We start from the raw sequence: 24630 nt of genomic DNA, 5'->3' as shown, positions 1-24630 counted from the left end.
GTACCTTCTACACACAGTTTTTTCCCAGAGTACATTCAGTGCAATTAATTAGGTTTCACACTACTGAATGACAATCACAGATCAACCCAGAATCCCTGAGATTATTTCCAGGTCACATAAATGGAGTTTCTCCTCCACACATGTGCAGAACATCTCTCTACCCACAGCCACGGATGGCAGGTTCCACCCATGTAGGATGTATGGGTCATTATTATTTTCAGTTTCCTGGGGTGGGCAGTGGATGGGCTTCTCTGTCACCTCCATGAACCATCTATTTGCAAAATCCCTGTAGGATCCCCATCTCCTATTCTATTTCATCATCCTTTAGAAAACAAAATAGGAATTCATTGGCAGCAGTACCTCATCAATGTCACCAACTTGCTAGGAGAAGCTTCAGATGTTTGCTTTATGAATATGAAGAAACCACATTTCAAGCATCAGTTGGATAGAGACAGAGCAGATTCAGGAGCAGAACAGAACAGAACAAGGCCAGGAACTGCTGTCTTCACAAGGACTTGCAGAAAGAAGTAACATGTTCCTTGCCTGTATTTAGAAAACTGATATCCACTACTTTAAAAGGAATGGCTCCTCTACTACTACATTTATCCTGGCCAATATCCTCCTCTTCTACCATGATGTCTTAACATTCCATGGCAGAACACTCAGCTTTAGTCCTCCAAAGAAAGAAAGTTGAAACCTGGCATAGAAATGTCTTACTCCTCAAGTCTCAGACTCCTTGTGCTGGATGAGAGCTATAAGAGGTCTTTCAAGAAACCCTCTGGTTTCAGAACTGATATTTTTCAGAGGAACTCTAGCAGAGGAAGCACCTTGCTTCTTACACAGTTGTGGAACTGATGTCTCCTGCTCTCTTAGTCTGTATTTAACCGGGCTTCATGGCAGTGTTGACGAACAGTCCAAGCTTTAGGGCCAGGTAATCTTACTTGGAGATCTTGGCCTGACCATTTCTGGCAAATCATTTAACTTTTCTGAACCTGTTCTCTTAGTTGTAAGTGGTAACTACTGTGCTCAGAGTTGTTGGGAGGATGGCATTTAGAAATTGCTCTGTTGGTGCCTGCTTTATTAATGTAAAGGCACTTGTTATCTGCAAGAGGAGACATCATTAGAGAAGTCACCCACAGACAACACCTGACTTGCTCAGTTCAACTATCCCAGCACATCAAGGCCAGCATGAACGCCACACTCCCCGTGTCATCCTACCAAGCATAAAACTGTTTGCCTCCCTCCCTTTCCTGGTTTCCTCCAATTTACATGGAAATACTACCTTCCTGGGTCTTAAACACATGCTTCAAATATGAATAGAATCTCTTCAATGAAAGGCATTTGTGTACTTGAAAGAAAGACAGGTAGTTGGAGAAGGCAAGACAAGGCAGAAAATACTCTCAAAACAATTTAGATCATATAATTACTATACGTTTAGAACAGACCTTAAGAATCATCAAATGCAACACTCATTTTATCCGTACAAAATTGGGACCTAGAAAAGAAAAGGGGCAAATCCAAACCAGTGACAGATCCCAAAAATCAAGACCTCTTAAATGGGTTAAGAGCAGTCCCAAACTGGACAGACCCACTGAAACTGACACAAGCAGAAAATGTCAGCATGTTTTTATTTATATACTACTACAAGAAACACTGGGATAGGCACTAAAACTTAGGGGGAAAGTTTCATCTGTCCCCTAGGAACTTAGCTGCATAGCTGATGCTGCAATAGTCATGAAAGTCTTGAAATGACAAGCTGTGAACATGCTGAGGGGTTCCAGCAATGGGAACAGAGTAAAATCACAAAAGACCTCTTCCCTTCATGCAAGTGGGACATGCTGGAGCTTCAAAAAATGGACATATTATGAACAGTCCACATCTAGAATGGAAAGGATATTCAAGTGTAAGTTAAGCATATCAAGTTCTCAAGTCAGCAAAGGTCATCCACAGGTAACGATACCTGAATGCTGTCTGATCTCTTGCCTCATACAATCTGATTCTCTCAACATAAACCTTAAGGTTCCCAAGTTTCTAAACAACCTCCATGAGCTATGCACACACACACACACCACAACACACACACACAGGGATACACACACCAAAAGGTACAGCCTTGATCACTCCATTGTTGCAGCAGCCTTCATTCCTGCCCTCCACAAAAGCTTGCCCAGCTTTCTTGGTGCTCCCCACAGGGCTGAAGTTTGCATTGTTTTTGCTTCTTTGTCACTTTTCACATGCTATCTTGAAACGCAGCTTTTATCCATAGATCTTGGAGAGCAAGTCTCCAGAAAATGGGACTCAAATCCGTCCAACTATATTAACATCGATCCTAGCTTCATCTCACTTTTCTACCTTAATTTTTCCTCTATTTTATCTCTTATCTTGTTTAAGGGTTTTTTATAAATGATTGTCATTTCTTTTTAAAGCAATATGGTATCTAATGTATTACTCTAGCCTGTTTGCACAGCAGCCCGACAAGACAGACTCTGTTCCCTCATCAGGGGATGTCTTAGCTTCCCATGGCTTACTTCCTACTTTCATTCAGCCTTCCAAGCATAAGCCAAATATCACCTTCCCTGGAGCAATTCCCTAACTCCCCCAAGTAAACCATTCACTTCCCTGCACTGTGAGCTTCAGATGCATCTGAAATCTATCCCTTTATAAAACTCACCTATTCCATGTTTCAATTCACTCTAAAAGCCATGAAAAAAAGTTATTTTCACTGAAGCAAATGGTCCCATCATGTCACTTCCTTACCCCAAAACACTCAACAAATCCCATTGTACAATGAAGAACTCTACTTCCAGTTCAACTCTAGTTTGATTTACTATTTTTTTTGTATACATCTAAAACTGAAAACTTTTCTCAAGCATGTTTTATTCTCTGCTAAAAGTAAAGAGGGAGAAGATGCTAATTTGTCTTCCTAGCACCTGGGCTGCACATCATAAAGACATACACACCTAGACTACTTTGTTCAAATCCTAGCCCTGCCACTTAATAGATGTATGATTGTAGGCAAATTACTCTGAGTTTCTTTACATTAAACATAAGAATTTAGGGCCCGGCGCGGTGGCGCAAGTGGTTAAAGGTCCTCGCCTTGCACGCCCGGGATCCCATATGGGCGCCGGTTCTAATCCCGGCAGCCCCGCTTCCCTTCCAGCTCCCTGCCTGTGGCCTGGGAAAGCAGTCGAGGACGGCCCAAAGCTTTGGGAACCTGCACCCGCGTGGGAGACCCGGAAGAGGCTCCTGGCTTCAGATTGGCATAGTATCGGCCCATTGTGCTCACTTGGGGAGTGAATCATCGGACGGAAGATCTTCCTCTCTGTCTCTCCTCTTGGTATATCCGCCTTTCCAATGAAAAAATAATAAAAATAAATCTTTAAAAAAATAAATTAAATAAAATAAGATTTTAAAAGTTATTTTAAAATAAAATAAGGCATGTAAGAAAATGTTCAGCCTTATTCCAAACATACAAAAGGTGCTCAAGACATCCTGGCAACAAAGTATGGGTCATCACTATCCTTGTTACTATCCAAGCTTCCCCATTCTAGATGACCAAAGCAGAAGGTCAGACTCCACTTCACCATCTTGGTCTCCAGTGTTAACACAGGCACTTCCAGGACCCGCAAGCCCCTTTCATAACACACACCACAGTGCTAATGCAGCCATAAGCAGGGTGCTTCTTCAGATCATCACTTAGCCAGGGCTCCTTCGCCACTCAGCAATTTCTCCAAGCTCCAGGAATCTTTTTCATTTAAAAAAAAAAGCCCTAAATGCTTCTATCAGTAAGAATTATTCCACTGTCCACTGGAATATCACAGAAGCTACTATCAAAGGAAAAGTGAATACTGACAAGACCCCAATCAGGTCCATCTGAATGTCACAATGAAGACGAACAGTTTCTCTCTGGAAGGAAGACCATGCCCCCAATCACAGCTTCCAGTCAGTACTAGAACTAGAGTCTGATTGGGTTGAGTTATTCAAATGTTGTCATTGTGTTCCCCTAAGGGAGAGATCTTCAGGATTGCCTCACAGGTTTAAAGAAGGCACTGTCTATGGAGAGGAAGCCCATCTTTTTTTTTTTTTTTTAACTCTGTGCAATACTGGCTGGGATTTACAGGAATCCAACTCATGGCTGGAACTCCTTTAGATCACTGCTGATCAGCTGTGTGACTGAGTGAACAGATGCCGCACATCAGGAGCTGGGTGGAAGTTTGAAACTACATCAGAAGACTCCCAAGATGTGTCTTCACATCTCTGAGTCAATTGGAGATGAGGTCATGATCCAAAGGAGCCAGAGAGAGAAGCAGGTGGGGGGATTTCAGGGAGGAAGAGCCACATGAGGGCTATGTAGCTCATTTTATCTTTGGAAAGAAAAGCAGGAACCTAAAATGTTTTCCCTAATCTCCAAAACTTAGAAACTAAGGTACAAAAATACAAAATAAAAACATTCAGCTTAAATAGACAGAAGGTGTGATGTGTTGTTATTAAAGAATGCTCAATTCTTCCGTCTATAATGCAAGTGAAACAACAACAACAACAAAACACAACTAAGACAGTAAGTATACAAGAAGCTCATGAGACGCATTGGATACAGACAGCATAAACACAGTATGCACAGAAGGAAAGAGAGGGCCAAGAAGACACCCTATATCCATGCTGAACATCAATTGCACATTGGTGACACCCATTGAGTTCTCTAGGAAACTCTGCTCAAGGTATGCACACAAAATCTTCAGTCAGTGATTGGGCTAACTGTTGAGCTACTCTCCTGGCCAGGTGTGCCTGTCCTAGCATCCCTCTGAAAAAGCAAGGATGTGCTGTCCATAAGCAATTCTAGTTTCTATTACCACAACTTGGGCAGACAAGGCTGATGTGGCAGACAGAAGGACAAACCTTGCATACAAGAGTTGTATGCAAGGCCCTCCCACTCAGATGTACCCTTCTCCTAAGTACATAAACCTAGTTATCTCCTCCCTCTTGCATTTTGCTTGTTTTCATTTCTTAGCAGAATGTTTGAATTCAGTGGACCACCTGATTTGAGCATTCTATTTGGTTCCCAATTTTCTTCTTCATATGACTTCTGGTGAGGCTGCCAATTACAAGAAAGTCATACTGGAGATGACCTGATACCAATTACAACCACATCTTCCTAATCACCAGCCTCTCCCTGACAGCATTGCCACCCTCCCAGAGAACAAGGTATCCTCAGAAATCCTCACTCTCCATTAAATCCAACTCTATCCCTGCCCTATGAACTCAAACTGAAGCAGACTCAGGTGGAATGACTGTCTCCAGAAGAAGTGATTTCCCTTCAGCCCCAGTACAAGTTTCACATCTCAAGTCACCACAAGGCCTTCTCCTCAGTGTCAGGAATAAAACAGCTGTTGAGTGTTTGTGCACCAGCAGTATCATAGGTGCCATACAATTTGCTCTTGAAGCAACCCTATGCAGCAGGATTTTATCATCCCAACCCATTCATAGAGAAAATGGCACAAAGTCAAAACCTCATGCCATGATTCAGGCCCATGCAGTCTAGCTTCGAAGACTGAAATTTGTTTGAATATTTTTACTATAAAATGTTGTAATCACACAGACACATTTTATCATACAGAAAGAATCATACTTTCAAAAGAATAGTATAATTATTCTCTATATACTCATAACCCAGATTTAGAAATTATAAGCTTGCTGCTTTATTTGTTTCACCATTTTTGTAGGATTAATTTGAGGTATATTATATCACTCATGACATTTTTCCTACAAAATTGTAATATGCATATTCAGAATATGAGGTCACTGTCTTGGTTACAATACCATTGTCATATCTAATAAGTCCTTAATATCATCTAATAAACCTACCTAAAGGTAAATTTCCCTGCAATCTCCCAAAATGAAACCTTCATAAACCTGCACCTCCTTCTGGCACACAAACAGGCTGATTTTGTCCACTGGTTTTAGTTCACATGTACTACTGAAGACACATCAGAACTCACCTCTAGCATCACAGTGTTCCATGCTCCTTGCTGGGATTTTTCCTCTTAAAGAATCTTTGAAAATAAAAAGCCTCTTATTCCAATTCCCTTTCCAGTCTGCTCTTGCATAAACCTAGTGCAAACCAGCCTCTACCAAAAGGGAAAAACTTACCTTGCATGTGTAACTATTGCCTTACTGCAGCCACAACCATGTAAGATACCCACATTGACAACACACAAGCCCCAGGGAATAATTCAGGGAAAGGAGAGAGGAGGGAAGTTTCCAAAGAGAAGGATTGTGAATTCATGGGGTGAGAACTCTCATCCTGAAGAGAGGAAACTATATAAATTCACTCCATGTCTTTTTATTTCAGACCCTCTTGTTCTAGAAACAATGGGTATAGCTCAAGCAGTGGGTGCCAAGAAAGAAAAGTAAGGCAGGGTCATTTCCCAGATACAGAGAACCACGTCTGAAGTTCTCCAGGGAGGAGCAATGTCTTTCCCACAGGTCATGCAAGGCTCACAAAATCATCTGGGCAGGTCCTCCTAAAATAACTGCAGGTAGGGCCTGAGATTCAACACATCTATAGCAGGTTAATTTTAAGTTGAAAATTTTGTATGACCCACAAGTCATGCTATAAATATCCAAATGGCCCTTGGAAAATAAAGGTCCCCAACCCCTGCCAGACCCTAAACCAGAGAGCAGTCCTTAATGTCCACCTAATCACCTGCTACACTGGCCAGATGTTGTCACGAGGTGTCCTCTCAAAACCCTTAGTTTCTCCCCTCTCCTATGAGTCCGTGTGCGCAGCAGGGTTAGCTAGAACGGGTCCATGACCGTTGCTTTTTGTCCTGCTTCAAAACTCTGATACACAAGAAAAACAAGGAAGAGAGCAGTGGGGGCAAAAGAGGACAAAGAGGAAGGCGCTACGTCATGTAAGGCCACCCTGCCTGCTACTCAGAGGCTGAAATCCCGCAACAGACCTCCAAACACCAAAACCACAGGCCCTGGCTCAAAACAGCTGCCAGAGGAATCCTATCATTTACTGATCCAAACAAAAACTTTCTCAGCAGTTTAAACTCCTACTTGTTCTTTCAAGACTTAATCAAAATCAACTCCTTACTTATGCATCCTTAGCGTTCAGTGGACGCCCATTTACAGGATTGTGTCAGGATGAGCTGTAACTGTCCCTCTCCTTGGTTGCTTGCTTGCTAGGTTCTGGGTTCCCTGTAGCCAAACCCATATCTTGCTTATCTCCAAATCATCTCCCCCCGCCACACACACACACACACACACATAGGGCCTGCCAAACATCAGTCATTTAACAAATGCTGGCCAAAATGAACTCAACTCTGACACTTCTTCCAAAGCCACCTTCTCTATCATACTAACAGCAGTAGTATATATTTTTTTCTTTTTAGAAAAAAAAATCCCTCCCCCATTTCTTCTCAGTAGCTCCCTTGATAATGGAATTAACTAGTAAGCAACACACATCCCCAAAAATTGTGTCTGATAAGTCTGCCTCATACTGGAGTTGTATACTTCAATCTCTTTATACCATGACTCCTGCAGGGTTGGCCCAGCCTGTTTTGATCCTCCCTAAACCAAAGTCAGTGCTTTACATACAACACGCCCTTGAGAAATGCTTGTTGAATTGACCTGATGGTGTCTATGATCCCTGGTCCCTGGAGAAGTTGACCATTTGCCAAATATAGCTACAGTGTATTTGAATTATGTTAAATAGCTGACAAAGTTCAAATGAGGAAGAAAATAACCAATTCCTCCTGGAGTGGGCTGAGCAAAGGGCTTTCTTGCTTCCAAAATGTCCCAACATCTTGTTAAATACTGACATCTGTTTGCCTCCAGCTTGCTGTTCCCAGTGTTTGCCAACTGACCAAGAATGTTTGTGTCTTTCTTTACCAACCCTCTTCCCCCATCGCACCCACATCACTTCCTTCCCCAGCTGGCAACTTCAAAGGTACCATTATGAAAGCACTGTGCAGGCACCCAGAACTACTTCCCATCTCCTCCCCCTTCCCCACCTCCAAGGTCAGAATGAGCTAGTGGCTCCCCTGTCCTGTGGAAGTGCCAACAGCACCATTGCCACAATCCCAGACCCTCACCCTTTCCTCACTTTGGCTGCTCCTCCCATTGCACTCCTACATCACATTTAAGCTGTCTGCATGGCATCATTAAAGACTCTCATACCATGTGTATGAGTTCTTCTGGATAGACTGCTCAGTCCCCAGTAGATGGTGGCCACCTCATGCTCTTCTCAATGGTGAAATCAGCTCTGGCTGCCCTGGCTCTCCCCAACCTCTGCAGGCTCTCCTGGAATGCCTCCCTGACTCCTCCTCACCCAGCCACCCCCAACTTGCAGCAGTCCCCTAAATGAAGTCAGTCTTCCATGCACCTCCTTCTTCACACTCAACAGGCACTTTCACTCAAAAACACAACATAGCCAGAAAACACACCTCTTTCTTTCTCATTTACACTCCTCAACAGCCTTAGGTGACCAAGTTCCCAACCCTACATTGGCATCCCCAAACATTTAGTTCACTCCTGTCCTTTACCGTATATTTCAGCCTAATTGCCCCTAACATTTTCTGGACAACTGCATTTAATCACCAGCTATCTGTACATTGTATTGTCCTTCTTCAGACTCACCTGCTTCCCCAGCATCCTCCCCACTTCCTCTGTGCCTCCACATTTCCAAGATACATTGGTAGTACATGATGCTTTAAAAATGAGAGAGAATGAGATAATTGTATTTGAAAAGTAGCAGGACAGTGTTAACACCTACACTCCAAAGCAGAGATTTAAGATGTGGATTTCTAGAAGCTGTCCCCAGAGACTCCAATTCCAGCAGAATGGGTGATGGCCCAGGAATTAGCATTTTTTAAATGTCATCCAGTGATTCCAATGCAAGCAGTCACAAGGCACATTCTGGGAAAGGCTATGTTTTAGCAGTTGGGTATAGAATGAAGTAGACAGGGCTAAAACTGTAAATGCCCAAAGGTGGTTTTAAATAGAAGCAATAAACTGTTACAAAGCTTTGTTGCTTAGGGCTTTTTACAAAACCACGAAACCAGGATAGACCATGGAGATTATCTTGTCTGACTTCTTGATTTGACAGGGAAAAAAAAATCACTGAAGCCAAAGTTTAACTGCTTTTTGAAAATATCACACAAACTTACAGCAGAATGCTTAACTTTAGGGCAGGCAATTGGCACAGTAGGTAAGGCATTAGTTTAGACAACTAAGTACCATATCAGAATGTCTGGGTTCAAGGCCCAGCTCTACCACTAAGTCCACTTCCCTGCTAATGTGTGCTGCACTAGGAGTCAGGAAGTGATGTTTCAAATGATTGGGTTACTGTCACACAGGTAAGGAGTCCTTGGCTTCTGAATTCTGCCTGGCCTAACTCTGGATGGAAGTGTGGGCATTCAGGGAATCAGTCAGCAGGTACTAGATTCTCTCTTTCTTTCTCTCCCCCTCTCTCATTGTTTCCCTTTCACTGTCCCCCTTTCAAATAAAATGAAAATAAAATGCTTAGAAAGAATGCCTAACTTAAGTCACAATAGATACACAACCACAGTAAACAAAATGATAACACATACATACAGTCATGCTTAATGAACTTTCTGAAAGCTTTTTTCTTTTTTAATTGGAAGGGCAGATTTACAGAGAGAAAGATCTTCCATCTGCTGGTTCACTCCCCAAGCAGCCGCAATGACCAGAGCTGAGCTGATCCAAAGCCAGAAACCAGGAGCTTTTTTCAATTCTCCCACATGGGTGGCAGGGTCCCAAGGCTTTAGGCCATCCTGCACTGTGTTCGCAGGCCACAGGCAGGGAGCTGAATGGGAAGTGGAACAGCCAGGGCACAAACCAGCTCCCAAAGGGGATCCCAGCGTATGAAAGGTGAGGGTTTAGCCACTGAGCCATTGCACCAACCCGAGAGCTCTTCTTAACACATGGAGACTGACTCAGAATTCAGGGGATCCGAGCCTGCAGTTTCAACAAACTCCCAGGTAATGCTGATGTCACTGGTTCATCATCTACCTCCTGAGTTGTAAGACTTTGAAAACAAAATAGCTGCTCTTCAGTGTTGCTAACTAAATGATCTATTACTTTACAACAAGCACTTGTGTGGCAGTAAGTGCCTTCAGCTGGTTGCATGTGAAGGCGTGCACTCACTGCCTTGCTGCCTTGATGCCCTTGGGCTCAGGCAGGCAATCACCTGTTGCCAGGCAATAGAGCTGGAGCTGGAAACAAAGGGGCACTCATTGAACTCAAACTTCAGCCCCTAACTGGTCCTGATACCTCCCCATGGAAAGTGTGTTGAAATTATAAAAACTGGGCATTTAAAAAGATGTAGCCACATGCTATTCTGCACACAACAAACACACACAAAACTTTAGAAAATCAGATTACTTCATTTTGGAGGAAACTTTCCAATTAAAAATAAAATACCCTTGCCTGAAAATAGTTGCAGAACTGAACAAAAAGGTTTCATTTGAAATTAGGAAATAAAGAACCACTTAGTGCTGCTCTTATGAATAAAAGCAGGTTGGCACCGAGCAGCAAGACACAGTGGCTCAGAGGTGTCTGGCATCCTATAAACTGGCTTCAAAACTTGGCTTGCTCACCTAACGTGCCGAGATTTAGAGCAAGTTTATTGCACCTCAGTTTTCTTCTCTGTAAATTGGGAAGAATTCATGAGTTACTAAAGACAAAGCACCCGGCATGCTGAAAGCACGTGGCATGCTGTCTGACACATGGAGGGCATTCAATACAAATTTGCTATAAAGTATTTCCAGAGATGAGAGTGCAGCAAATAAACTATAGTGGTTTTCTCTGCCACTAGAATTCTCTAGTCACCTGCTTCCCTGAGGCATACAGGCCTTCTCTGGAAAAAAAAAAAAAAAGGCACAAAGTGGCTGACAATGTCTCTTCCATGCCTCTTGGGACATGTCAAGTCCAGGAAGCATGATTGGTGATGTGAAACAGGGGATAGATCAGTCATACCTGCAGACTTGTTAGCCTTCAGCAGGACCAGCATCTAGGTGTATAGCTGCCCAGGGCTGCACAGGTAAAAGCCTTTGCACTGGGGAATTCATACTCTGTACTCATTATTTCCAAATTTTTACAAAATTTACCCTTTGAATCTGTGTTTTATTAGTGAAGTCTGATGGGAGAGTGTGCGGGGGCGGGGGGAATTGGAACTCATGAAGAGTTCACCTCCAGCCATACATGGGCTGGGTCAACTATCCCTCCAACCCATAGGGTGTTAGGCCTTGCCTAGCTTCAACATCCCCTCCTCTAGCAGGGGCATGGAGAGGAACACAGGGAAGGTACAGGTGGGCCTGTCCACCCACACTGTCTCCAGCAAGGTTGTGGTAGCAGCCATCTTCTTCCTTGGCTGGCAGCACCGCAACATGCTCAGCCTCTTGCCACCTGCTGTCCTGGAAGCCAGAATGCCCCTGTGCTTGCAGGGGTCCTTGTTGGTCACCCCCGCCCCCTGCTCTGGCTTAAGACAGCAGCTCTTGGGAAAGGGAGAGACCTCACCTCTCTGTCGCTGGCCAAGGGTGAGTCCTCTCTAAGGCAGTGGGAAGCAGGCATCCCACAACCTCCCCAAGAGGTTCTGCACTGGACCCTCAGGAGACTGTGCTAAAGCAACATATCAGTAATCAGCCAATGTAAAACACAATGGCAGACCAAACAGATCTTAGAAGAAAGGAAAAGTCTTTGTGTACTAAGAGATTTTTAATTAATTAATTAATTTACTTATTTAAAAGGCAAACTGACTGAAAGGCAGAGAGAAAGAGCTTTCCAATTTGCTGGTCCATTCCCCAAATGCCTATAGCAGATGGGGACTGGCCAGGAGAAGGGCCTGGAGTTTAATCTGAGTCTCCCACATGGGGGACAGTGATCCAATCACTTAAGCCATCTATATACTAACACAGAGTTACTGTTTTCTTAACACTAACACCTTAATATACTGAATGTTTGCTTCCCATTTTCATTCTGGCCTGGGCCTTGAAGACCAGGTGGCTAGTCCTGGCCATCAACAGAGACCCACCTCTACCCCTCTGCTTGCTGCTACTTCCCCTCCCCCTCACCTCATATCTAGGGCAGTAGGACATAATTCTTCCTCATAAAATGGATCCCTAACACAGTTTGTCTCAAAAATGATGAGCAAAGTCAGGGACTAGCAGGGAGAGGAAGAGTCCCTTGGTAATCAAGGCTACCTAAGAGGCTGTGAAATTCCCAGATGATTCACAATTGAGAGCATGACAAATGTATGCCCAGGCAATAATGTCATTGGCAAGGTCTTTTCCTTACATCTTAAGAACAAAGATTTAAAACCATCAAGAAAAGAATTCTCTTAGAGTAGACATTTGATACAACACAATGGTTAAGATATCACTTTGGAGCCAGTATGGTGGCATAGTATACTAATCTTCTCCCTCAGCACTGGCACCCCAATATGAGTGTTTGCTTGTGTCCCAGATGCTCCGTTTCTATCTTTTTTTTTTTTAAATATTTGCTCAGTCACAGTTTTTTTTTTATTATTTTTATTGGAAACTCAGATATAAAGAGAGGAGGAAAGACAGAGAGGAAGATCTTCTAAATATTGATCCACTCCCCAAATGGCCACAAGGGCTGGAGCTACACTGATCCGAAGCCAGGAGCCCAGAGCCTCTACTGGGTCTCCCACACAGGTGCAGGGTTCCAGGGCTTGGGCCACGCTTGACTGCTTTCCCAGGCCACAAGCAGGAATCTGGATGGGAAACAGGGCTGCCAGGATACAAACTGGTACCCATCTGAGATCCAGTACATGCAAGGCAAAAACTTTAGCTGTTAGGCTACTGTGCCAAGCTCGCTTGCTCTCTCTCGCTCGCTCTCTCCTTAACAATACATTAGCCTTTTTTATTGCAAAGGCAGATCAGATTTATGGTGAGAAGGACAGAGAAAGATTTTCCATCTATTGGTTTACTCCCAAGATGGGCACAATAGCCAGAGCTGAGCTGATCTAGAACTGAGCCAATCTGAATCCAGAAGCCAGGAGCTTCTTCCAGGTCTCCCACATGGGTACAGGGTCCCAAGGCTTTGGACCACCCTTTGTTGCTTTCCCAAGCCACAAACAGGGAGCTGGATAGGAGCAGCTGGAACACAAACCAGCACCCACATAGTATCCTAACACTTTCAAGTTGAGGATTTAGCCATTGATTCATCACATAGGGCCCAGAGTTGCTCCATTTCCGACCCAACTTCCTGTTAACAGATACCCTGGGAGGCAGCACATGATGGTAAGTGCTTAGATCCCTGGCACTCTTGTGGGAGACCCAGACTGAGTTCCAGAATGCTGGAGCAGCCTGGCTACTGCAGGTTAGTTGGGAAGTAAACTAGCAGACAAAGGATTTCTCTCTCTCTCTCCCTTGCTCCCTCTACCTCTCCCTTTCTCACCTTTTAAAATAAAGTTATAAATAGTAATTTTTGAAATAAAAAATAGAAAACATTTCCCAACATCCATTTCACTATCTCCACAGTTCCCAGACTATACTCCCAAGGTACCTGAGGCGCTACAGCACATTCACAAGGCCATGTCAATGTTTAAGCACTTGAGGAAGACACATCAATGCATATCATCTGTCAGACACCACAGGAACCTCTAGCACAAGACAGTCCTTAGTGTACAGATTAAATCACACTTCATTCCTTGCAAGGACATCACAGGTTTGTAAAATTGGACTTGGGATAGCTGCTGTGATAAAAAGCAAGCATCACACAAAAAAATCTATACAGAATAGAAAATGAAGGGAACAATAGCCAATCGGACTCCAACATCTAAAAAGATGTGCAGTGTCCAACAAGTACCTAAGTCTAATCAGTAAGTACCCATGGTTAGTTAAGAATGCAGTTAAAATACTTTTCCGGGGGGGGGAGGGTGCAGGATGACACTGGGAGGATCTCAATTATAACATACAAAATGTCAGAAAAAAAACATTGGATAGGATGCATAAGTTACAGAGATTTACTGCAAAACACTGTGGTTAATAGCAATATATCATATCCTTGAAAGTGGCTGAGAATACATTTGACAATCCCAGCATAAATATCTGAGGCACTTCCTTTGGAACTGTGTCATAAAATAATCTTAAAAAACAAATAAATAAATATGTGGGATAATGTGTAGGTTAATAAACTCAACAGTCATTCTACAATGTATACAGATTCACAACATCAGATTGCATACCATAAACATACAATTTATAAAAAATAAAATGCAAAAAAATTAATTTTCTCACAGTTTATATGCATTGTTTTCACAAATTATTACTATACTGTGGAGACACAAGTACACAGCAAACTGTCAGGTCCTCATTACTTAATCAACAGACCTAGAAAGTATTTTGGACTACAGAAAGACTGAAGCACAGTGAACCAAGAAAATGCACCACAAGATTCCCTTTCACATGATGAGAGCCTCAGAAGAGCAGAACAAGGAAGAGGATTACAAAGAAGTACATAACCAGCAGGATCCGAGTTAGACTCGACCAAGTATGTAAACCAGCAATACCCCAGAGAGACACTAGGGTATACATCAAAACTTTTTACAAAACATCACATTATATTTTAGGGAGATACTTTCAAAATTAATAAACACACACACTCAATTAATCTAGACCCTTTCATATTTAGCCAGGAGGACAAATGTTCTGATGCAGAAAAGGTGAAGGCAATGTTAAGTCCATGAGTCAAAGATTCAAAGACAGATCCTAGAGGGAATCTCGCTGAATTAATGGGCTAGATCAATTCTAGCAAGAAATTTCCAGAAAAATCCAACTTCAGGTCAAGGCTATGAAATCTGCAGGCTTAATGCAAGCTGCAAGAACATCTGTGACTTCAAAATTTTCAAGCTTGAGAAAAGAAAAAGTAACAGAAGAGGGCTAGGGTCAAAAGTCAAAAAGGACCTCCCTTGGTTACTGGGGCATCAGGTTGGCATGGCAACTAATAACTGCTTGGGATGCCCTCATCCCACATGACAGTGCCTGGGCTCAGTCGCAGATCTGCTTCTAAGCCAGCTTCTTCTTAATCCTGAGAGGCAGCAGGTAATGGCTCAAGCACTTGGGTTCCTGCTGCCCTCATAGAAGACCCTGACTGAGTTCTTGGCTCCAGCTTTTGTTTTGGCCCAACCATGGCCTTGGTGAGTGTTTGAGAAATGAACCAGCAGATGAAAGATCTGTCTCTCTTTCAAATAAAATAAACAAACAATTGCACAAAGATAAATGGGCCTCTTTAATTTACAATGTTTTATTTGAGAACAAAAGCAGCATCTGGTTCACCCCACAAAACATAGCCACAAAGGACTCAAGACCACAAAGATGTGCACCAGCCAAAGAGAAAGAGACACATGTGCAGGTAGCTGTGTTGTCATGAACTTAAGAGGGGAATTACACATACAAAAATTGGGGGCTGAAGGAAAAATGATCTAAGGACTTTGGATGCTTCTGTCTTATTTCCTTAACACAGATAGCTTGAACCTTCACTTTGAAACTCCAGGTTGAGGGACTAAGCCCAGGCCCGTGCAAGCTTTCTATAGGGAAAGATTCCTGGGCTCCTGGACCCCATTAGCAGTGGAGTCTTATAGGATGACTTGATTCAAACACAGAAATGGCAGCAGCAGGTGACAACATCAAGGACAATACCTCAGCCAGCTGCTCTCCCCAGGCTTCTGGAGAGTTGGCACCAGTAAATACAGGGGGCAGAACCAATGCAATGAGATTTCTGGATCACTAAAGACAGAAATGGCTAGAATGCACATCTGTTTCCCCATTCTCCCTCTGCTCTTCAGCTTCTGCACATGCCAGGATGCTGGATGCACCTTTTTTGACTGACTTTATACCATTTCATCTTTTGGCCTTTATCTACCTTCCTTATTCCTGATCCCTTACATTGTCCCGTATCTGAATCTGGTTTTAGGGTATATGCTGGCTTAGCTTCTCCCAATTCTGGTTCTGACTCGGTCCTTCAAAAAATACCTGAGAATTTTTTGACCTTTAGATCTTGCTTCTGTTTCCTTAATCCCAGTTCATCACTCCCTGCCCAGCTTCCAAACTAAAGATATTCATACCTGAACACAGAGTGGCAAAGAAGAGGGAAGTGGGGTGGGGAGTGAAGGGGCAGGCGTCAAAGGAACAGACACAACATGTCCTGGAGACTTAATCTCCAGAGAAGATCCTCTTCCTTGTCCTTCCTGCCAGCTCTTCACAAAACCAAATGTAGTAAGGGCTAAATCACTGAAAGTAAAACTCCCTCTAAGAAGGAGGGAAAAGATCTGGCAGGGCCAAGATGGATAAAAGATCTGTCAAATATCCAATTTAAAGAACTTGGAGGTTCTCAGAAAATACAAACAAAACTTCTATTAAAAAAAAAATGCTTCTTACAGACCAGGAGAGGAAATAAAATAGAGTAGTTATTATATGTAGATTATGCCTACCTTGAAATTATTGACTGCATTTTCTTGGGAAGCCCATAAATATTTGGTGGGTTCAATAAAAGTTTGCAAAAAAAATAAAGCATACTACAACGGGTGCAAAATTCACCCTACACAGTTCATCCAAAGGCAAGCTAGACTCGCAAGTTGGTGTCCCTAGATACCTAATGACTAGGGACTGATGTAGCAGGTGACAGTTTCTTGTGGACTTCTTCCATCATCTTTTTCAGACCAGCTTTTTCTGAGTGTTAAGATAAGCAGAAGAGGACTTTTTCAAAAAGATCCTACAGACTTTCAATACGACTTGGAAATTGAAGGAACCTTAGTGATTATCCATTTCAGCATCTTACCCTACAGTGAAGAAATGCAGGCTCCCAGAGGTGTAGCCGCCTGTCCCAGACCACAGAGAAGTCCATTACATAGACCAGAGACTCACTCCTCACACGGCAGCCATACACTGTCCCACATGCCAGCCAGACTTCCACTGATCACAGTTTTGGGAATTCTCTGTCACCATAGCCAACAATCAAAAAAAAAAAAAAAAAAAAAAAACCAGACAAGCACATACAAATTGTACTCTGAAATTTGAGCAATGTCTTTGAAGCACAGCCCCAACTATAGCATCTACATGACCTACAAGGCAAGAAATTAGCAAAAAGTTAAACAATCCAGAAAGAGAAAGTAAAAAGCAGAGAGGGATGTTCTGACCCTTGAAGAGATGAATTGTCTCTGTTCTTAACTTGCACAGACTCTATGAATTCATAAAGTTCTCATCATTCAACCCATACATGCAGAATCCAATTGCTTAGAAATGACAAAGTCACAGAGAATCAAGTCACAGTTGTTAGAGTCCTGGAAGGAATGAAATATCTGGTTTATTCAGGTGTAGAACCTAATGTTTAAGAACAAAAACGTTGGAGCCAGCACAATGACTCAGTACAATAATCCTCCACCTACAAGCACCAGCATCCCAAATGGGCAGTTGAAGCCCTCACTGCTCCACTTCCCATCCAGCTCCCTGCTTATGGCCTGGGAAAGCAGCAGAAGATAGCCCAAGTCCAGGCCCCTGCACCCGTGTTCAGGCTGGGAAAAAGCTCATAGCTACCGACTTCAGATCACATCAGCTCTGGCCACTGCAACCATTTGGGAAGTGAACTAGAACATGGAAGATCTCACTCTCTCTCTCTCCTCTCTGGAAATCTTTCAAACAAAATAAATAAATCTTTTAAAAAGAATAAAATAAGCCATCACAGAAACAGTGGTGCCCACTGAAGTATCTGAGAGTTGTAAATGGACTGCCTTTGCATCCTATGAAAAAGATTTAGGAATGCATTGGATGATGCCCTTCTATAGTTGGGACCTGTCCGATCCTCAGTTTATCGTTCTAAGGTCTTGGAGGGAGATAAGGTGACACAGGATCACACATTCAGTTGTGGGTGTGCTCCTCACAGGAAAACCCAAGACCTAGGGGGAGGTCACAAAAGTATTTACTAAACACCTAGAATCACAATATATGAGACAATTAAAGTGGTCCAGAAATATGTCTCAGAGAATTATCTTTGTGCACCACAAAGAAAACAAACTAGATAACACAGAGTGAAAGGCTGTAAGAGCTCAGAAACTCGGCCAAGGTAGAGGGAAGAAAGCTGATGATCTCCTCTTGGATTTAAGGGACAGGTAGGGTGGAACCAGCAGCAGGGAAGCAGAAACACTCAGGCTAAGAGTTAGTAGACTTCTATGAATCCTGGAGCCCTCCAGCAGTCCAGTTGTCCTGGCTGTAAAACCAGACATGACAATCAGATTCTATGTCACCTGCAGTGTGTAACCTAGTCAGCTCTCTGCCAGAAGTAAGGCATTACAAAATCTGCTAGGAAATACTAAAAATCATTTCTGTCATCAATTTATGTCATTCCCCCTCTCTCAAAAAAGTAACTGTTACACAGGACATTGTGGATGTTCAGCATTTTATCCTCTGGAATAAGGGACTCAACAGCTCTGTTCTTAAAGTTCCAAGTGAGGGTCCTGAAGGTTAATGGTTAACTGAGTAAGCTATTTGCAGTAATCCCACCAGTTAAAGAACTGTGTTCACCTATATGATAATAAAGTCTGAGTGAAACTTTGGAACTACTTATAATTGCAAACCACAAGTTGAACTTACAGTTTAATATATACATCTTCTCAGAGAGACTCTTACACAGCTCACAAAGCTCCCACTGCCAAGATACAAATTACTTCATCAGCGGATGATAGCGTCTAGGCCACCCTACTGTCTGTAGGCCAACGGTTCCAACTTTGGAAAAGACATTTGGAAGGCCCCTTCTCTGAAATCTATACTCAAAGAAAATATAGTGCTGCTGGCTAACTGGGGATCATGAAGCTAGGGGGAAAGGCCTGAGAGGTACCTTCTGACAGTCCACCAAAACTTCCAGGGACACATCAGGACTCATTGAAGGCAAAATACCCTAAAGCCCCATGAGATTTTCACAGCAGCCAAGTGCAGAAAGAGGATATTCTGCAAGTTTTCCATTTGCCTCTAGAGGCTTCTGCAATCTTTTAAGTAAAGTAGCACTGGGAAGATAGGGCATAGAATAGGAAGTGATGTGGTAGCTGATGCCAAACAGACCTCATAAGATCATAACAGAACTCAAACATCCCATAAGCAGCCATCTGTACTCAGGTTTACGTTTTCCTGTTGCCTAGAAATGGTCACCAAGCACAGTAGGAAAGTTAGTGTTAAGTCCCAGGCACAGTCTCTGTGAGATATCTCTTGACCCAAGCCTGACTTGACCCTCTATTTGAGCTTTGCACTTGGCTAGAAGCCTGGGGATTTCCCTGCTTTGTATGCAGCAGACACTCTCTGGGAAGGGAAAAAGTTAATTTGACTCAAGCAATCAATCCCACTGGAATGTTCACACACACCAATCCAAGCAGAAATAGATTTTGAAGGGGAACACTTCTGGGAAGTGGTGAGAATTTTAATGCTAAAAAATGATACTGTGACAAGAAGCCAGTATAATAAAGGAACACATATATTTGCATCCAAGGAATGAGTAACATTACATGCAAGCACAAGGCATATACATGCACACATAGCCATGCAGACTTGTCACTACGGAGAGGTAAGTTGTCTGAGAATACAATTACCCAGCATCAATCACTACTTTTCTTATGTTTTGTACTTAAAAGACTTAAAGAATATGAAGAGGTAGAGTAATGTGAAACCCCTCTGCAGAAGAATGCTACGAAAGTTTATGAGATTGCTTCTATGTCCATATGGGGTCAGGCTTGGTGAAGGTACCAGTATACTTAACCCACCTAAGACAAGACCTGAAAAGTATCTGAGTCTTCAGTCTCTTCACCCATCCACATTAACTGAGCATTAGATGACACACATTCCTATGGTATTTCACTTTTTGTTTCATGAAGATCAAGAAGTTTATAATTCAATATTTCCTAACTAGAATTTCTAGCTCAAATGTTGCCCCTTTCAACACAATATTGGTCTTTCCAAATTTTAAGTTTTATTCCATCCCTTTAATGCTTACAATCTTTTATAACTCTCCACTGCTTACAAGGTAAAATCCAGAAGACAGAACTGTAGTGTAGCAAGCAAAGTTGCCTATAGTGCCAGCAATCCATATGGGCAGCAATTTGAGTCTCGGCTTCTCTATTTCTGATCCTGCTCCCTGCTGATGCTCCTGGGAAGCAGTAAAGAACATGGCCCAAGTACACCAAAATGGAAGATCTGGAGGAGGCTCCTGGCTCCCAGTTCCTGGCTTCAGCCTGGCCCAAACGAGGCTGTTGTAGCCATTTTGGAAGTGAACCAGTGGATGAAACATCTCTTTCTGTAATACTGCTTTTCAAACAAATAAAGTAAATCCTAAAAAATAAAGATACAATCCAAATTCCAGAATATAAAATGCAAATTTTAAATATAAAAAGCCAACTTTCTATATGTACCTCTAGTCCCTCTCACCTTACAATCATCTAACTCTCCACGATATCCGTTAACCCTCTGCCTTTGGCCATCATTGGCCACCCTTGGCCACCCTCTGCCTCTACTAGGAATGCCCTTCCCTACCAGTCCCTCCAGTTTGTGGGCCCATCTTCAAAATGCCTTTCAAGCATGTCCACCACTTATAAAACAGGCCTTACCACAAATCTGCTTAGTCCTTCCTATTTAAGTAGTGCAGTCCTATCATATACCTGTAATGATTTAGTGTATTGCTGATATGTCTAATATTTACCTCTACCAAAATGTGAGCTCTCTGAATGTGCAGAAAACGTAGGAGAAAGTTAAAGTTCGAGGTAAATGAAAATGTAGGTAGCAGTTGGATTAACTTGATTTCCCTTTGAAGATCATGGAGTTGGGCTGGGGTTGCACAAACTCTAGGAACATATTTGGGGTTGCTTTCCATCACCTTCTTCATAGGAAGATCAGTCTTCCCCACACTTTGAGAGCTGAAAGAGACATAGTGTTGATGATAGCAAAACTAGGGTGTTTAGCTACACCCCTAATTGCAGACTTGGAGTCCAAACTGAAGGTGTGTAGGCTTTCAATACTGATCTAGAAATCCTAGAGACCCGACCCATCTCTGAAAAGATTCTAAGGGCCAAAAGGGCTTAAAGGCAACTCCTGACCATCAGAATGACCTTCCCTAGGATAGGGCTACTCTTAACCAAGCAGACATAATGGGTCATCTGTGAACTCCAGCTTCAGTGAGTCTGACCAAGTAGTCTAGAGCCAAAGACAAAAGACCTCCAATAGGTGAAGTGACTCCAGAGCCACATAAAGATAATGAGACCACTACCTCCTGGGTCCTCCTTCGGGATCCTCATTCTTCACTGTATTCGCTCATCTCTGAATGAAAATGGACCAATCATTGGAGGCCAGCCAGATCACTACTCACATGCTTCTCAGACAAGGGTTTCCCCAAGCTGAGTAATAACACTATTCTGATACCCAGACTACTGCTCTTTCCATTTGCCCTCAACCATCCTATACTACTACTCAACTGTTGCTTTAGTTTTGTTCTGCACTGACCTGGTGTGGCCTGGTTTTCCAGTTTCCCCATTTCTACCACCATCCCCAGGGACATAGTTCCCATTTTCCCCAACTAGAAACAGTCCTCATAACTCTTGGTACTATTTGGAACGCAGAGACTTCAAGTGACAACAATGTGTAAAACATAGAGACCTCCCTGTGCTAAGAGGTGGAAGAATATTCTTTAAAAACAATGACAAATCCCACCACAGGAGCAGCAGAGCAATCTTCAATGCTTTGTTTCTCTCTCTTGTTTATTACTGACTAAAATTCATCTCCTATCCCAAGGCATTTCCATAGAATACATGCTCACAGACACTTAGATTGAAAAAAGCAAATCTCACCAGAACTGGATTTTTGGAAGGCTAAAGAAACCGAGTAAGCAGATCTTAAATATTCCTCTTCTCAAACATTTTAGTCAAATACACTAGACTGAAACACCAATCTCTGAGAAAGCATAGCTCAGCTGTGCAACAGACCTCCTAAAACTCAAAACTCCTTAAAGGCGAAGACCTTGAGGCCTCTACACGTCAGTTCATAGTATATAACAAGTACTCACAAGGTACATTTTGAGAGAATCAACAATTCCATGCCCTCACAAGCCTGCACACACATAAGCACATATATGGACACAGAAGTCAATACAAGGGCAGTCTTATTAATTTCTAAACCTTCACTTCTGAAAAGTATAAACCACACTAATACTTTTTAAGGTTGGGTGTTTTGGTTCAGCATGTTAAGCCATACTTTGGGACCAGCATCCCTTAGAGTGCTGGCTGGAGTCCTGACTGTTCCACTTTGAATCCAGATTTCTACTAATGCGTCCTGGGTGACAACAGATGATGCTCAAGCACTCAGGACACTGCGACCCACATGGGAGACCTGGATAGAGTTCCAGGCTCAGTCCTGGCTGGTGCAAGCATTTGGGAAGTAAATCAATAGGTAAATGATACATTTTATTTCTCTCTTTCTCTCTCTCTGTCTCTCCCTCCCCCTTTCAAACAGATGAAAATTAAATAAAAATGTACTTCCCTCTTTTGCATGTTCTTACATATAATTAATCCCCTCCTTACTCCACTAGAAGCATCTAGTTGCCTCAAGGAGGTTTAAGATAGTTATAAGAACAAGCAAGAGAAAATATCAATGTTCAGCTATTAATAGTCAGAATAGGATACTTTTTAGTACACAGCTTGAATTCTCAAACTCTCATTAATACATCAAGATCCAGGTGGGGCAAACTTGGCCACCAAAATTACCAAGATGGAAAATACTAAGATTTTAACATAAGGGAGATCCTATCACAAGGAAAGAAGAAAAAGTACTCTTCCCCAAGCATCTGGGTAACATAGGGAAGTTCAATCAAGATCAAAAAGCAAATCTTGGCTTAGATATACCCCTATCTTGGGGACCAACCAAAATATAAGAAGAATAGCTTTAGACATAGTCCCATAGATGTGATCACATCTGAGAAGCCTAAGTTCACCCCTGAGGTGCTATAGGCTTCTAAAAAAATGCCTACCTTTCCATCAATACCACCGTAAATATGACGTGGAGAGGGAGGGATAATGATGAGCAAATGAGAACACAGCACTTCCCAGCGTGGGTGTCTCCTCAGGAGATCCTGGTACAGCTCTAAGCAAGCTGGGAATCACATAACTACTTATTCCCTATCAATGGTACCCAGACAGCCAATGACGAGGTAAAGTCTTGGACAAGGAGATTGTTATGTGTAACCTCATAAGAAAATAATGATGACACGAATTTTAGAGCTAGGTGTCAGCACAAAACTCCAAAAATCAAGACAGATCTAGCTACACCTTTGCCAAACTCATACAAGTATCAGAGCACACCAGCCTCTATAAACACAAAAGGACTCTAACCAGGACATCTTGATTCCAAGTACCATTCTTCTCTGCCACTGCCAAGAGTTTATGTGAGCGTCTTTATGCATCCAAGATCCCATACTAAAGAGAAGTCCAAAAGAGACAGGAGACAGGAGAAAAGTCCACGCAGCTGAGAAATTCCCCTAAAAATAAAATATAGTCACCTAAAAGGGACTTACCAAAAAGTAAAAGTACCAATATATCACAAACCAGCAAAATCTGGGGCCCTTACTAAATGAATTAGCTCCACTTTAGAAAAAATCTTAAAATCTGCATTGTATTTGCACACCTAGTAAAGCAAGTATACAACTGAACTACACTGTCATTCATCAAAGGTAACCCTCAGTCATTCTGGGCAATCAGACCAGCTATTCTTCCACACTCTAGCACTTCTCTTTCAAAGCAAACCAAACATATCATGAACCCTTCATGCTATCTCCAGGGCTGCCTATTTCCTACCAGACATGAAAAAAATACACTACCCTCAATGCAGAATGGACTGTCACTCCCATCTGAGTCTCCAACTCAGTTTTCAATCACACTCAAAACCAAAGAAGACCCCAGAGAAGGAGTTGACAAAGCCCTTTTTTATTTAGTCAGCAATTTTGCTTTTCCAGAGCATTTTCTTTCTATTGTTACACCCACTTTGTCTCATGCTATTTCTATGAGGTATGACAGAGCAGGTATGTTTACCTCTTTCTTCAGATAGGGAAGAGAAATCCCATCAGCAAAAACAGGCACCCTAACTGGCCTGGCTAAGTCACAGAGCTTTTTGATTGTGGGTAGAATTAGAAACTAAGGTCTGCTGAATCATGTCCTTGGGTTTTTGCAGCCAAGCACAGACTAGAGCTTTAAACATACAATCCAAAGCACTTCCACACCTAACTATGCTGGCAGATTAACTTACACACCAGCCCACGAGACACCTGTAGACTTCTAAGTTACTTGTGCATGTAAATCTGGCTCCAAATTCACTTAAAGGTGCACCAAGACTGGCCTTCTACCATTTATTTAAATGTCACTAGCAAATATTCCCTTTAACTTTGATTGCACAGTTATCTCTCAGATTAAAACTGGCTATTCTTCTTTTCAGAGGATCAAAACAGAGGAAACACCCTGAACCCAGAGTTGTCCCATAGTCACCATTAAAAAGGATCAAAGAAATATGTAGCCCTTCTTGCTAATGTTTGGACTAAATAATGTCCCAGAACAAACACTGGTCCACA

General features: G+C 42.5%; 1 protein-coding gene across 3 annotated transcripts in view; it reads right to left on the bottom strand.

The window, feature by feature from the left end:
- Window positions 1–24630, bottom strand: part of KALRN (kalirin RhoGEF kinase) — a 660588-nt gene that overhangs the window by 621271 nt on the left and 14687 nt on the right. The window lies entirely within an intron of this gene.

This window comes from Ochotona curzoniae, unplaced genomic scaffold (genome assembly GCF_017591425.1).
Source record: "Ochotona curzoniae isolate NIBS_2020 unplaced genomic scaffold, NIBS_Ocur_1.0 scaffold_2587, whole genome shotgun sequence".
Classification (NCBI taxonomy): Eukaryota; Metazoa; Chordata; class Mammalia; order Lagomorpha; family Ochotonidae; genus Ochotona; species Ochotona curzoniae.
The sequence above is the reverse complement of the archived record's forward strand: the minus strand, read 5'-3'. Positions and strand labels throughout refer to the sequence as shown.